The 15223-nt window shown below is 47.9% G+C and overlaps 1 long non-coding RNA gene across 1 annotated transcript in view; it reads left to right on the forward strand.

Annotated features, from left to right (window-relative positions):
- The first annotated feature begins 757 nt into the window (after window positions 1–757).
- LOC139014847 (uncharacterized) overlaps window positions 758–15223 on the forward strand; it is a 63028-nt gene continuing 48562 nt past the window's right edge. Inside the window, exon 1 of the long non-coding RNA XR_011472366.1 lies at window positions 758–864. This is a non-coding gene — a long non-coding RNA (uncharacterized lncRNA). The remainder of the gene's footprint in view (window positions 865–15223) is intronic.

Raw genomic sequence — 15223 nt, forward strand, 5'->3', positions numbered from 1 at the left:
TCAATAAAAAAAATATACATTTTAAAGTGTGATATAATTGTGACATAATGCATGCTCTGGGAAATATATGTTAGGGCTACCAAGTGGGCTTTTGGAAAGAGGTTTCAAAATTCAGGGGTACCCCAGATGCATCTAGAAAGACAAGGTGAGTGTCACATCCAAATGCGCCAGCGACCACGGGCTCCCCGTAAGGGAAGGAACCATGAGTTACAGCCTTTCTGTCCCCAGCAGCCGCCACAGGGTCTGCTGAACGAAGGCACGAGCACTTCCACGCCCTGCAGTGCACCTCATTCTTGGTTTTCTCATTTCTTCTCGGCCCGCGTGCAGCCTTTTTGAGGTCAGTTCATTTATCTTCTTCCTGTGGACCTTGTTGAAGGTCCGGAACAAATTATGGACCTGATGGATGTTTATTAAATGGATGAATAGCAGGATATTGCTTCATGTGCTGTGTTTTAATTTTCTGTTTACCCTTGTGTCGGACTCAATAGATTATAGGGTCACACAGGAATTTGTAGTTGAGTTCTTTATTTATTTAAGGTCTAAAGATTTACATATGTCTCCTTTTCCCCGATTGACCCTCCCCCCCCCAGCCATTTCCATCCCGGGCAAGCCCCCACCGCCCCAGAGTCTGTGTCCATTGGTTATGCTAATATGCATGCATACAAGTCCTTTGGTTGCTTTCTACTCCCCTCCCCACCCCATCCCACTTCCCTGCCATTTGTCTCTGGATCTATTTTTGTTCATCAAATTATGTTGATCATTATATCCCACAAATGAGTGAGATCATGTGATATGAATCTTTCTCCGACTGGCTTATTTCGCTTAGCATAATGCTCTCCAGTTCCATCCATGCTGTTGCAAATGGTAAGAATTCCTTCTTTTTTTTTTTTTTTTATAGTGGCATAGTATTCCATTGTGTAGATGTAGCACAGTTTTTTAATCCACTCATCTGCTGATGGGCACTTAGGTTGTTTCCAGATCTTAGCTATGGTGAATTGTGCTGCTATGAACATAGGGGTGCATATAATCCTTTCTGATTGGTGTTTCTGGTTTCTTGGGATATATTCCTAGAAGTGGGATCACTGGGTCAAATGGGAGCTCCATTTTTAGTTTTTTGAGGAAACTCCATACTGTCTTCCATACTGGCTGCACCAGTCTGCATTCCCACCAGCAGTGCACGAGGGTTCCTTTTTCTCCACAACCTCGCCAGCACTTGTTTGTTGATTTGTTGATGATAGCCAGTCTGACAGGTGTGAGGTGGTACCTCATTGTCATTTTGATTTGCATCTCTCAGATGATTAGTGACTTTGAGCATGTTTTCATATGTCTCTCGGCCTTCTGTATGTCCTCTTTTGAAAAGTGTCTATTTAGGTCCTTTGCCCATCTTTTTGATTGGGTTGTTTATCTTCCTTTTGTTAAGTTGTATGAGTTCCCTAAAAATGTTGGAGGTTAAACCCTTATCGGTGAGAACATTGGCAAATATGTTCTCCCATGCAGTGGGCTTTCTTGTTGTTTTGTTGATGGTTTCTTTTGCTGTGCAGAAGCCTTTTATTTTGATGTAGTCCCATTTGTTTATTTTCTCCTTAGTCTCCATTGCCCTAGGATGTAGTTGAGTTCTTATACCCAGTGTACATTCACGAGCTAGTACATGTATCCATAATTTAAAAAACTGTTTAATGGTTATTTCCCATGTTCCTTACCAGAAATAAATTCTCTCATGGGCAATATTTATGAATAACAGAGACTTAAATAGTATGAACAAATCAACAACATGTAGCTTTATATCTGTAATCATCTTAATGATTGATTCTGCAGCAATAATTAATTTGAATATTCCACTTTGATTGCCAGTATAGAGTTAAGAGAAGCTGGTTATTTGTTTCAAAATTCCTTGGATTAGGGTGGCGATGTCCCCTGGACGCACTTGAATGGAATGTCCTAATCCAATTGTGAACACGTGGTTTGGGTGAAGAGAAAAATGGGTTAGGATTAGCCCGATGACACAGAAGGAGCAGAATCAACACTTTTAGGGAAACTATGCAAGTGAATGAAATATCGAGGAGCGAGACATCACTGAGACAAGGAGAGAAGGAAGGTTCTGGTTTTTAGCCACAAACACAGTGAGAGTCTGACCAGCAAGAGTTAAAGCTGAAATGTTGGGTACTTCCGACTTTCTCACCAATTTTGGAGAAAATCATGTTAGTTAATACATGATGTCGTTAAAATTCACCCTATATCCAAAGGTGGATGAGAGGAACCAGAGGCCTGGGATTTCTGGACAATATTTCCCACTCAGCTCTGTGGGTGATAACTTTGGCCTTGCATAAAATAGTTCATTTGTAAATAATATAGTCGACTTATGAACAATAAAATATTTGTAAAATTTTAAAAATGGATTAAATGTCAACAAGATAATACTTGATTTAATTGTGTGATGCTAATGAAATGGATTATCACGAGGCCAAACTCTGGCTAGTGAAGAAGCGGCATGCCGTAGTATGAAGAACACATCATCTTGGGTCATGGCTTCCAACCTCGATTCCACTACTGATACCCTCTGTGACTTCGTCCCATAATTCCAATATTCATGTAAAATGTGGACAAAAATTCCAAGCATTTTTATAAGGAAACTAGAGGCCCAGTGCGCACGAAATCATGCGCGAGTAGCTGGCTTCCGCTTGCCTCAGCTGGCCGCCCCGCCCATCGCTGCTCATCGCCACCCCCCATCCAGGAGGAGCAGATGCCATCATTGCTGCTCTGTGGTCTGCCCTCTGCTGCTCGTAGCTCTCCGCCCCCAGGAGCTCAGGCCCAGCCCTGCCCGCCTGAGAACCGCTGCTCTTTTGGTCGTGACGGCGTTACCGTGACGGCGTTACAGCCACGGGCCTTTATTAATACAGATGTTTGTGAAGTTGGTTTAGAAGTGCGAGCTCCGTAGAATGATGATGATGATGAACTATTACTTTATGTCAGTAAAAGAAAACGAAGTGACGGTGATGAGAACCTGTCACCTTTTCTGTACAGTATGTATTGTGAGCCCCTGATGTGGTGATCACAGGGACTCAATGTTTTTTCTGTAGGTTTCTCAGCACACGACCATTTGTTCTACATCATTTTGTTTCGGAGTGGAAACAGCTGACACGTCACGCGGCCAAAGAATGACGCCAGTGTCGCTCTGAGCGCTCCTCTGTGCACTTTCTCAGATGAGAAGCGATCACTTAGAGAGCTTCATTCTGGAGGCGCTCCCTAGGTCTGGTTACACCATCCTAAGCAAGAACAGGGGAGATGGGAGGAGGCTTCCTAACTCCTAGAGAACCTGGCTTCCCATTCGACCCGTGTTCCTGCTGGAAGCGCTCCTCTCCTGGTGTTAGTGAGCCCTTCTGTGCTGCCTGAAGCCCCCCCACCCGGGTCGGGTCGCAGTTCTCCTGGGTCCCGGGTGATTCCCACACACCACACCAGCTTCCACACCGGCTCGATACCTCCCCGGGGAGACTGTCTTGACCCTCCCAGAAAGCCCTCTTAGACACGACTTAAAGCCTCTCCCGTGGGGTGAGCTCTGCCTCCCATGGGGCCCGTGCCTCGTCCTTCAGAAATCTGGCCGCACGTCCCCCTGCGAGATGGCCCACGGCTTCCCTAACAGCCCTGCTCTCCCCCACTGGCTGGCGGCCAGCCACCTGCCCCGCAGACAATGTCTTGAGTTGAAGACTAGACTGGGTGCCCCAGACTCTAGGACAGCGATTCTCAACCTGTGGGTCGCGACCCCTGAAAATACATCCTGCATATCAGATATTTACATGACGATTCATAACAGTAGCAACATTACAGTTATGAAGTAGCAACGAAAATAATTTTATGGTTGGGGGTCACTACAACATGAGGAACTGTATTAAAGGGTCGCAGCATTAGGAAGGTTGAGAACCACTGCTCTAGGGCAGTGGTCGGCAAACTCATTAGTCACCAGAGCCAAATATCAACAGTACAACAATTGAAATTTCTTTTGAGAGCCAAATTTTTTAAACTTAAACTATATAGGTAGGTACATTGTTATTAACTTAATTAGGGTCCTCCTAAGGCTTAGGAAGAGCCACACTCAAGGGGCCAAAGAGCCGCATGTGGCTCGAGAGCCGCAGTTTGCCGACCACGGCTCTAGGGGATCATGTCAGACTCCGCAGGAAATGCTCTCCCGGATGCCTTTCTCCCTCGACTGGGGACCAGGGCAAGTTCCCCTCGTGCCCGAGATGCCTCCTCCCGCTCATTGGAGACTGTCTCCACAGAACCCTCTCCTGTCCTCCAGGGACCAGGCGCCTGGCCACCCCCTCAGGAGCCAGGATGTGAACATCCCGAGGCAGCGGAGGCTGGTTCACAGACAGCTCCCGGGCAGCCCTGCCGGTGGCCTAGGGTTTCACAGGAGGGTCAGACAGTCGGCGCCTACCGCCCGGGACCTCAGCAGACATGGAGACAGGACCCGTCCACTCACTATCCAATGATTATGGTCGGACTTGCAGGTCCTGGCAGGTGCACAGCCAGAGGCTAACGCTAGAGAAGATGAGAACAGGCCCTGGGGGGGGGGTGGGGGTGAGGGCAGGGATTGGGGACAAGAGTGAATACTAGTCAGTTCGGCTGGCGTTCAGTGCAGGATCCCAGTGTCTAGAGAGGTCGTACTGTCAGAAGGTTAGAGCGAAACTTAGTTCTAAGTCCTGGGCAGAAGCAGATCCGGGTGGGAAAACTGCAGGCTGGGACCCAACCTGTCCACGGCGCGCGCACCGCCCGCTGGTTGTTCATATATGAAGTGTGTCTGTGTTGTTCCGTGTGAACTGGGTGCTAATGACATGTGCCGAGCACCTGGATTTTGGCAGGTGCGGTGCTGGTGCTGGGGGAGTGGCAGGTGCTCAGGGAGTGACGTCTGAGCCAGGGAGGAGTGGATGCCATTATTGCTGCTCTGTGGCCTTCACCTTCGTCGGCTCTTCCGCTCGCCCTGTCACATTCGTGTCTGCAGGCTGCAGGGAGCCAGGCAGACAGAACCGCATGGACCAGTGGTTCTCAACCTTCCTAATGCCGCGTCCCTTTAACACAGTTCCTCATGGTGTGGTGACCCCCAATTTCATTGATACAAATTGAACATCATTAAAGCATAGTGATTAATCACAAAACAATATGTAATTATATATGTGTTTTCCGATGGTCTTAGGCGACCCCTGTGAAAGGGTCGTTCGACCCCCAAAGGGGTTGCGACCCACAGGTCGAGAACAGCTGGCATGGACGGAGGGAAGCCTAGCACCCGCTAAGCTCAGGCCAGACTTGCTAAAGAGCCTGGAGACAAAGTGAAGTTTGTTATCAGGGAATGTACATCATGCACTTCTTGTTTATAGAATCGTTAAGTGCTTTCTAAGTCGTGGCTTTTGGGATAACGGAATCAGCAGACAATAGCGGAGTTTATTGGCTTTCCCCACGGTGGGCAGGAAGGGGAAACAGGCATCCTCGTCTTACCTTCTCAGGTTTCATTCTGCCGGCGTGGGGCTCCTTGGCTTCCAGGGCAGCCCGGGGCAGAGGCCAGCTGCCCCTGAGAGAGATCCGCTGCCGGCTTTGGCTGTGAGACCGCGTCCATATTAATAGACTTCCTCTACGGAGGTCTCGCATCCCCGCTCCCGAGCCCAGGGGAAAGCAATCCGGGTAGGACTCTGAGCGCTGCCCTGCATGGCAGCCGGGGTGCCATCTGTGCTGTGTCTGTGGCTGATGCTGCGACCAAGCGGGTTTAGTTCCGCTGAGTCTGAGGTGGTTCTTTGCTTTTGAGTCTCCATGAACTCGAAGCACTACCGTCAACTGAGCACCGGAACCCTTTGCGCTTCCCCTTGCTCTCAGCAGCGTGTTGATGTCAAGGGGTCTTAGTAAAAGCTGGGTCTCCTGGGGACAAACAGAAGCAGATGAACACAGGGTAACGCAGCGCTGAGACAAGAGAAGGGGCTGCGTCCCTTCACTCTCATTTTTGGAAATAATAGTTATACGTCTTTAAGGCTGGACGGGACCGCAGAAATCATGTAGTCCAATCGTCCTGGCTTCCGTGTGAGGGAGTTACAGCTCACTGTGGGGATTTGGCCTTGATGTGGCCAAATGTATTTTGGGCCGTTAACACTCAGAGTCACTTCTACAAAAGCGGGAGCTGGAAATTGTCACACAGGCAGCGCTGATTTGACTTGGTGTCACATATCCGGTGCTCATATGAAAAGGTGTCATTGCTTAAACGTGATTATGATCACATGCAGGGATCCTATGTAGAGTAACAATAGTGCATGTGTGTGTGTCTGTGTGTGTCTGTGTGCATGTGTGTATGTGTGTCTCTGTGTGTGCATGTGTGTGCATGTGTGTCTCTCTGTGTGTCTCTGTGTGTGCATGTGTGTGTGTGTGTGTGTCTCTGTGTGTGTCTCTCTGTGTGTGTGTGTCTGTGTGTGTATCTGTGTGTGTCTCTGTGTGTGTCTGTGTGTGTGTGTGTGTGTGTGTGTGTCTCTGTGTGTGTCTCTCTGTGTGTGTGTGTCTGTGTGTGTATCTGTGTGTGTCTCTGTGTGTGTCTGTGTGTGTGTGTGTGTGTGTGTGTGTGATTTGGTCCGTGGTTTTAAATGGAAAGAAGTAAGTTTGAAATGGGTGATTGGCACAAAGCTGTCAGTGTTCTCCCCACTGCAGTGAAACTTTAAATTGAGTGTCTCCCAAGGAAAGCACAAGGCCTACCTGCCTGAGCTCGGGAAGGATCGGGGATGCACTGCTCTACACACAGGTTCCACGGGGGCTGCCATCTCACAGGACGGATTATTGTGTGAATGGGCGGAGGCGCTACCTGCCTGGGACCCCCTGCATTGGGACGGAGGTGGCAACCCCTCGCCAGGAAGCTGCCCGGGGGAGCTGTGCCAATGCAGTCACCTAGGGTCCGAGAGCGGGTGTAGACTAACGAGAGAAGCTCACAGTCGGGGAAGGCGTTGTGTTCCTGGCCCTGGGAATAGACACCTGGATTGTATATTATTTGCTCAAATAGACACTGAGCCTGGCCATTTGATCATATTCCATTTTTTTCAAATACCTTTTGATGTTTTTCTAAATCAAGAATTACTTTGTGCGAAATAGGAATGTGGGAAGCTCCCCTGTCTTCTTTCTTTTGATCACCATGATTTTACTGACACCCCAGATATCCTACAGCGTAAAGATCGTGAAGGCTGTTGTACAAAAGTGTGACAGTTGTGTGTAATTCTATTCAAGATTTCAGGAGCAATGAAAGATTCCAAAATGCTTCTGTCCCTACTATTGTAAATGCTGTCATCTTTGCTATTTTTTCTTCACGACATGTGAGGACTATGTGTTACCATAGATTGATTTTTCTTTCAGTCCTCAGTTAACTCCAAAGAACAAACACAGTAGCAAATACATAAGTACAGTGGGAATATTTATAACCTGGAAATTTCACGTACCGAGAGAGAAAATAAGCGCTTATATCTGAGAAGGAGCTAAAGCAGTCTATTGAAATGTTTTCTATCTCCAAGGTAATTTACACCTCCTTAGCATGTCCTGGCTTTCCTACCAGGCTCCCACGGCCTTGCTGGGGGAGATGAGACTCACAGAACGAGCAGACATAGTGAGTAGGAGGACTTTTAAAAGAAACATCTGACCCCGCCGGCCTGGCTCAGTGGTTGAGCGTCGACCTATGAACCAGAAGGTCACGGTTCGATTCCCACTCAGGGCACAGGCCTGGGTTGCGGGCTCCATCCCCAGTGTGGGGCGTGCAGGAGGCAGCAGATCCATGATTCTCTCTCATCATGGATGTTTCCATCTCTCTCTCCCTCCCTTCCTCTCTGACATCAATAAAAAAAAAAAACCCCTACGCATCCTCCACTGGACGGAACCACAAGTACCTCCCACATGCGAGGGGCTGCGTTATGTTCGTCACATGCATTGTCTCCTTTACCCCTGGCACCCGGTGCTGATGGAATAATCGCACTTGTGGTCAGAGGAGGAATTTCAGTGTCGGAGAAGTTAAGTAACATGCCGAACGGTATGTCATGTAGAGGCGCAGTCAGAACTGCAGGTCAGGCCTGCCTGACACAAGACGGAGGGTTTCATGGAGGGAGGTGCATGGGGGCTCCTTCTGCCTCCTGTGTTTCCGGAGAAGCGTTGGCTGCAGACTCTGACAATTTCCCGCTATTTATCGGCACAGCTCGTAGGAAACCCCAGTGTCTCCGTGAGGCGTAGCGGGAACAATGGTTCATTGTAAGGGATCTAGCGCGACTCAGAACTCGTCCTAAAACCCCCATCCAACCCATAACCCAGCTTCCCCATTCTCCCGAAAGCACACCTCAAATACTCTATGTCCACGTCTCCACTGTTCTGTTTTGATGACCCTGGTCCAAATCGCCATCATCTCTGCCTGGACGTTCCCACTATTTTCCTCGTTCTCCCTGCTCCTGCTCCTGCCACCTCCAACATCGTCTTCAAAGGCCATCGGGAGGAAATTCTAACGAAAGCCTGTCAATTTCCCCAAACTCTTTAATATCTCCCACGCTGGCTGGAATGGAATAAACATTGCTTATTCTTTAGACACATTCCTCAGTTCCATGGCTTTTGGCCGCCTCTCCACGCCTTCATCTCAGACCACTCTCCCGACACACTCAAAGCTCGGGCCACACTCTTCTTTTCCTTGCCTGCCAAGCTTGGTTCTGTCTTGGGAGTTTGTATGTTCTGCCTAGAAGGTTCTAGCCCATTTGTTTCCATAACTGAATGTTTTGTGTTGAAAATCCCCCCCCCCCCCCCCCCCCCCCGCATGGGTCTCAGTTTAAATGTCAACGACTCGGAGGCTTTCTTTGATGATCCGAGCTGCGTTAAGACCCACCGTGCTGTCTCTGAACATTGGACAGCAAGCTGTCCTCTGGGCAGGGTGCTGCTTGTTGTGTATGTTACTGACCGGGGATGGTCTCAGGTTTTACACTTTGTTAGTCAGTTATTTGGCTTTGCCGCATTTGTCTTGCATTTTCTTAGACCCATTGCATTTTCTAGCGGATCTAATGCCAATGTAGGTGCCGTGTCATGGAAACTGTGGGCGACTCTAAGCGTTTGAAAATAGGTGTCAGGGAGACTTCATCAGTTACGTCTCTGGCTTGAGCGGAGCCCTAAAGGAGGGGGTGGCTCCTCTCATGCCGAGGCTGGAGGCATGGGACAAGCCAGGACGGACAGACAATGCAACACTCCTGACTACAGACATAAGAAAGGGGGCTGGCCGTAGCCGGTGTGGCTCAGTGGATAGAGCATCGGCCTGTGGACTGAAGGGTCCCAGGTTCGATTCTGGTCAAGGGCATGTACCTTGGTTGCGGGCACATCCCCAGTAGGGGGTGTGCAGGAGGCAGCTGATGGATGATTCTAACTCTTTATCCCTCTTCCTTCCTCTCTGTGAAAAATCAATAAAATATATTTAAAAAATAAAGAAAGTGGGGCATCTGTAATGGCCTCAGCAATGAAGGCAGATAAGACAGGAAGATGCTCGTGCACCACGGCGTGGCCTTCGGGAGAACACAGGGGGACTCAGGTGGAATATGTACATTTTCACCATTTTGGACTCTCGAGCGTGTGTCCTCTAAGGCGATTGCAGCCAGGTGAGCAGCCGCTGCTCATCCCCACTCAGGGCGTCCTCAGCCTCCCGCTTCTCTCACCACCGCGGCCATTGCACACGTTCCCACCCTCCTAACCCCCACCCTGGCCGCACCCAATCTCCCGCCTTTGGTGCTTTGAAGTAGGAGCCATCCCACAAGAGATGATGCAGCCTCCTAGTCCCGGCTTCCAGGCGCCTCTCCCTTCTGCCGTCTGGCTGCACCTTGCATCCTCCGGGTAGCCCGGTCCTCCAGAATCCACTATTTGAAGGAAGCAACACGTTGCTGCCATCACTCGTTCCTCCCACTCGCCCTGACCTCGGGTATCGCAGACTCTCTTTCCTGCTCCTTGGAAATTAAACTTTTTGCAATTTCTTAAATTCCAGGGTGAATGAGCGTCAGTCCTTCTAAGTTTCAGCTTCGCTTTCTCGAAGCTGTCTTCCTCCTTAGCCTGATTCTTCCCTTTCCCACATCTCATCTTTCGTGTTTCCATATGAATGAATTCTCAACGTTATTTCCTTAACCAAATCCCTTCTTTCTCGCTATTCTCTTTTAAACTATTTCTGCTTTATTGGTATCTACCAAATCAGTGTCTCCCAGGGCCAAGATTCACATTTCTAAACTTTGGTTAAAAAAATCTTCGATGTCTGTTAGTTTTTTAAAACTAATAAATATTCAAGATTTTAAGCCCACAACTCTTCCTGCTTCCTCCATTCTGTTAGAGCAGCAATTTTCAACTGGTCTGCCGTAGGAATGTTTAAAACACGTGATCTCTGACTACTTAGTGAGGGGCACTGGCCTCTTTTCCCTTAAATTGTCAGATAAAAAATGACAGCAGCCAACACAACAAGGGCCACCTGGTGTGAATGCCTGTTTTGAGCCATAAATACACAGGATCTAATAGTTTTGAATCTTATTGGTCACAGGTCATAATAAGGTTGTGTCTGGCCCTGGCTGGGTGGCTCAGTTGGTTGGAGCAGCCACCATACTCCAAAAGGTTGCAGGTTTGATTCCTGGTCAGTCACATACCTAGATTTCGGGTTTGATTCCCTAGTGAGGGCATGTACAGGAGGCAGCTGATCAATATTCCTCTCTCACATCGATGTTTCTCTCTCTCCCCTTCTTTCTGTCCCTTCCTCTTGCTCTGAAAAATCTTTAAAAATATGTCATCGGGTGAGGTTTAAAAATAATGGTAAGGTTGAATTTGATTGGTTAATTCTTGGTACTAGAAATCCTTATATACAAGTAAAAGCACCTTCAAAACAAAAAGGGTAATTACTATTATTATTTTTTCTTAAATCAATAAAAATTATACCTATTTTTTTGTCAAATTGGCAAAAAATAATATTTTTTTTGGTATGCCACAGAATCTTAATGGTTAGTCTATGTGCCATGAGATGAAAAAGGTTGAAAATCACTCACTAGAGAGCCAGCAACTCCCAGTCATATTTTTGAAAAATAAAATCATTTGTGAGTTTTCTAGTTGAGACATTGCAAATTGCATTTCAAATAATGCAAATTAAAGTTAAAAGTCTATTACAGTCTTTTTCTTTTTCACTTCATCTACTGTTACTTTGTATTTTGAATACTTGCTTTTCTCTCTATTATATATACACAAAATCTATTCTATGTCTCTCTCCTGATGCAAAGATAATGAAATGATTGGCAGCTTTGATTGCACTATGTTTTCTCAGCTGAAAAAAGGAGTTTCTTATTACTCATACCCCTCAACATACTCTCTGTGTTTCAATCCTACAAGCAAAAGGATCTAAACTCCCCACAAAGGCTCTTTTGAAATTCTTAGTTTAATTATTTGTGAACAGATTGGCTAATTATTTGTAGTGTAATAATGATCTAGAATCTGGAAAATTTCTTAAGATTTCTGGCTTCCTTTGTGTACCTACACTTGGCAAGAAAGCTTTGTTGGAACTGGTGTCCAACATGGCTACACACACACACACACACACACGCACGCACATACACACATACACTCGCACACACATCTGGGGGCTTGGTTCTGACTGTTGGCGAGGGTGACTCAGCCATGCAGGCTTTCATCACAGAATAGTCTGGCCTGACCTTTATATGGTGACCGCTTCCAAGGGAACCAAAAGAGAAGCTCCTAAGACCGAGGCCTACAAGTCCCACCACACCTCCCATCAGACTATGGGTCACAGAGAGTCGCAGCCAGTCCAGTTGTATCGGGAGCAGACCTAGTGTTTACCTGTCGGTGGGAACAGCAGCGACACTTACCTGAAGGGCATGTCCCATAAGCGGAACAAGCGCATCAGCTTTGAAAACAGCCTGGACACTCGGGTGGTGGGACTTGTCATTGTAGATGCGGGTGTCCGAGGAAGGTCTGTTTGAGGAGGCGAAACGAGAGAGAGAAGCTGAACGAGTGAGGGAAGGACTATGCCAACATCAGGGAAGAAAGGATGTTCTTGCCGAGGGAATATCAATGGCAAAAGCCCTGCGGGGAACAGACTTGGTGTGTTGGAGAAAAGCCGATGGCTTCCTATGGTAATTCAGGCAAGAAATGATTATTCCTCGAACTAGGAAGATGTTTATGAGGGTGGTATGTTCCTTTGTTCGGTATATGTTTTAAAGTAGAAGTGATAGACGTTGCTTTTGGATTATATGTTTGTATGAAGAAGAAGAATCAAAGATGATGATAAGGTTTTGTACTTAAATGTGGGCAAATGGTATCACTATTGGATGAGATGAGAGGAAATTCCTTGGGATGGAGCAGGTGTCTGTGAAAAATAAAAATTCAGTCTTGGATACTTTACTTGAGATTCCTACGGGTGTCTGAGTGGACATGCTGAGTGGGAAATTAAATTTGTGGGCCTGGAATTCAGTAGCAAGAATAGGGCTAGGTGTAAAACTTAGGGATCATCTTCTTAAAAGATGAGATTTGATGCTATTATCCAGAAAGCTATGGCAAAAGGAGAGAAGAAGAAACTTGGGTGCAGGGGGTTAGGACAGGTAGGAAGAGCCAGCATGAAGGCTGGCGTGGGAAGTAACTGGTGTGGACTGTCAGCATGAAGGCTGGCGTGGGAAGTAACTGGTGTGGACTGTCAGCAAACAGTGTCCCAGAAGCACATGGGAGAGGGATTGCAAGAGGGAACTATTGGTGCTGACAGGTGACACTGAGTCAAATTAGGAAAAGGCTGAGATCAGACTGTTGGATGGGTGTGGGCGTGGTGAACCACAGTTCAATTCCCGGTCAGGGCATGTGCCTGGGTTGCGGACTTGATCCCCAGTGTGGGGTGTGCAGGAGGCAGCCCATCAGTGGTTCTCTTCCATCATTAATGTTTCTATCTCTCTCTCCCTCTCTGAAATCAATAAAAATATTTAAAAAATCACCAACTAAACACGACGCCACGAGCTATGACTCGAATGCATTTGATATAGAGCATGAAGGTCCCTGAAGAAAGTGCCTCCTTGGGATGCAGCGGGTCGGTCACGGGCGCCTTTAGAAAATAACTCAGGAGGGAAATGCGGCCATTCCCACCCAGCGCTGCCCGGGAGGAAGACAGTTCGCCAACAGACTTGGAGCGCACCGATCCTTGGCAAGTCCATTGGAGATGAGTTCATCAGCAGTGTGGGCCCAGTGTCACTGAAAGTGGGACCATCTGACTTCTGTTGTTTTGACTCCACATTTGTTAAGCCGCCTTCTGGTGATGCTTGTCTTTCCACGTGTGTGCGCCTTGGAGGCAAATGTGTTGCTCACTGGAGCTCCACGCGCTTTAATCCCTGTAACAGCTATTTCACAACGTGAACTGAGTCACACTCTGCTCTTATTTGTTTGCCCCGGGAACGTGGACCCTGTGAGCTTGTCCCTGAGATGTGGTTGGCTTCGGGAAGGCGGACAGAACCGAGTCATTAGGCCTGGGAGCCCGCAGGCCTGGTTGGGGCCCGTGGGGAGCCCACCAGGTAAGGAAGATCACCCCGAGAGGCCTCTGGGAGCCGGCCAGCCTTGCCCCAGCCCACGCCCGGGTGGGCGCTGTGTGCCTTGTCTGTACTGGGAACCTGGCTCCCATCTGGTTCCTTCTGCGGTGCCTCCTCGGGGCCTCCCTCCGCTGTCCGCTGTCAGGGGGGCGTCTTATATATCATAGGACTAGCTGAGCCCACAGCGAGCCTGGCCTGCGCACAGGGCAAGTCCCTGGAGCCGCGCCTCCTGAAGGAAGGATGCAGGCCCGGGGGATGCCTGTCCTGAGAATCCTGCAAGCACGTTGTATCTTCACCCTCTTGGTGCAGACATGCAGGCTCCGTCACGTCCTCATTCAAATCCAAATCTGGGGTTTTGGGGCTCTGTGTGGCCCCTCGGCTGCTGTCCGAGGCGGGTGCTCCTCAGTAGCAGTGCAGGTGTGGTCGCTGACTCCCCACAGCAGGTGTTTATGCCGATGTCTCCATGTCAGGGGGACACTGTGATTTATCATTTAAACTAGGACCCTTTTACCAACAAAAGTGGACACGATCAGTGACATCAAGGGGACAGGCCTACACGAGCAGCGTCCTGAGGAAATGTTCTGGGGGGTGGATGGTGGGCAGGTGGACAGTGAGCCGCACAGCTCAGCTCAGCCACCTGCTCGGTGACAGCCATCCTCAGCTGCAAGCGGTCAGGGCCTTATTGTGATGGGTCATCGGCTGTACTATCTGGAAATGTTCAATGTCCCCCTGGCATAGAAGGACAAGAGAATGTGTAACTAAAACATCTATACCAGAAAGCTTGCCGATGGAGTGAGAGAATACCGCTCACGAGAAATCATTATAAGCAATGAAGGACAGGAAATAAAATTGATTCATGATATAGGCTCTCATTTGATTATGAGTAATAATATTATATTATGCATTATAATCTTTTTAATTGCCAGGAGGAAGACTATATTACACAGGTTGCATTAAAAATATGGTACTTTGGGGGAGGGGCTAGGTTTATTTATTTTTTTAGTTTATATATACAGGGTGGGCAAAAGTAGGTTTATAGTTGTAATAAAAATAAATAATACAATAATATATAAGTAATAATAGAAGAATAAACTGTGTTTTAGGTACTCACAACTGTAAACCTACCTTTGCCCACCCCTGTAGTGATAGCTTTGTAAACAGTTGCACATTTGGTTAGGGATCTTTTAAAATGCACTTTAGCGGTAGGACAGCAAATAAGCATGATTTAAGTGTCGTAAGACTTTATCTTAATATTAAAACCAATCTAAGGTGAGTGTCTTAAAGGCTAAGAGCGCTATGCAATCACACCGCAGTGGCTATTATTATAGACTAGAGGCACGGTGCACGAAATTCGTGCACAGGTAGGGGTCCCTAGGCCTGGCCGGCGATCAGGGCCGATTGGGGCTTTTCGGCTGCCAGCCAGGGCCTTCCTTCATTCTGCACCGCCCCTGGGTGGTCAGCACACATCACAGCGAGCAATCAAACTCCCGGTCTCCAGTTGAACTCCCGAGGGGACACTTTGCATATTAGCCTTTTATATGTATAGATTCCATCTATGGCTTTAACTATCGCAAGGTCTGGACCAGCAAGTCAGCGTGACCAGGCCCGGATGTAAATGAGGAGTAGTTCCACGTGGGCGACATAAGACTGTTCATAGT

This window comes from Myotis yumanensis, unplaced genomic scaffold (genome assembly GCF_028538775.1).
Source record: "Myotis yumanensis isolate MYYU_CA2020_CCGP unplaced genomic scaffold, mMyoYum1.0.hap1 SCAF_8, whole genome shotgun sequence".
Lineage (NCBI taxonomy): Eukaryota > Metazoa > Chordata > Mammalia > Chiroptera > Vespertilionidae > Myotis > Myotis yumanensis.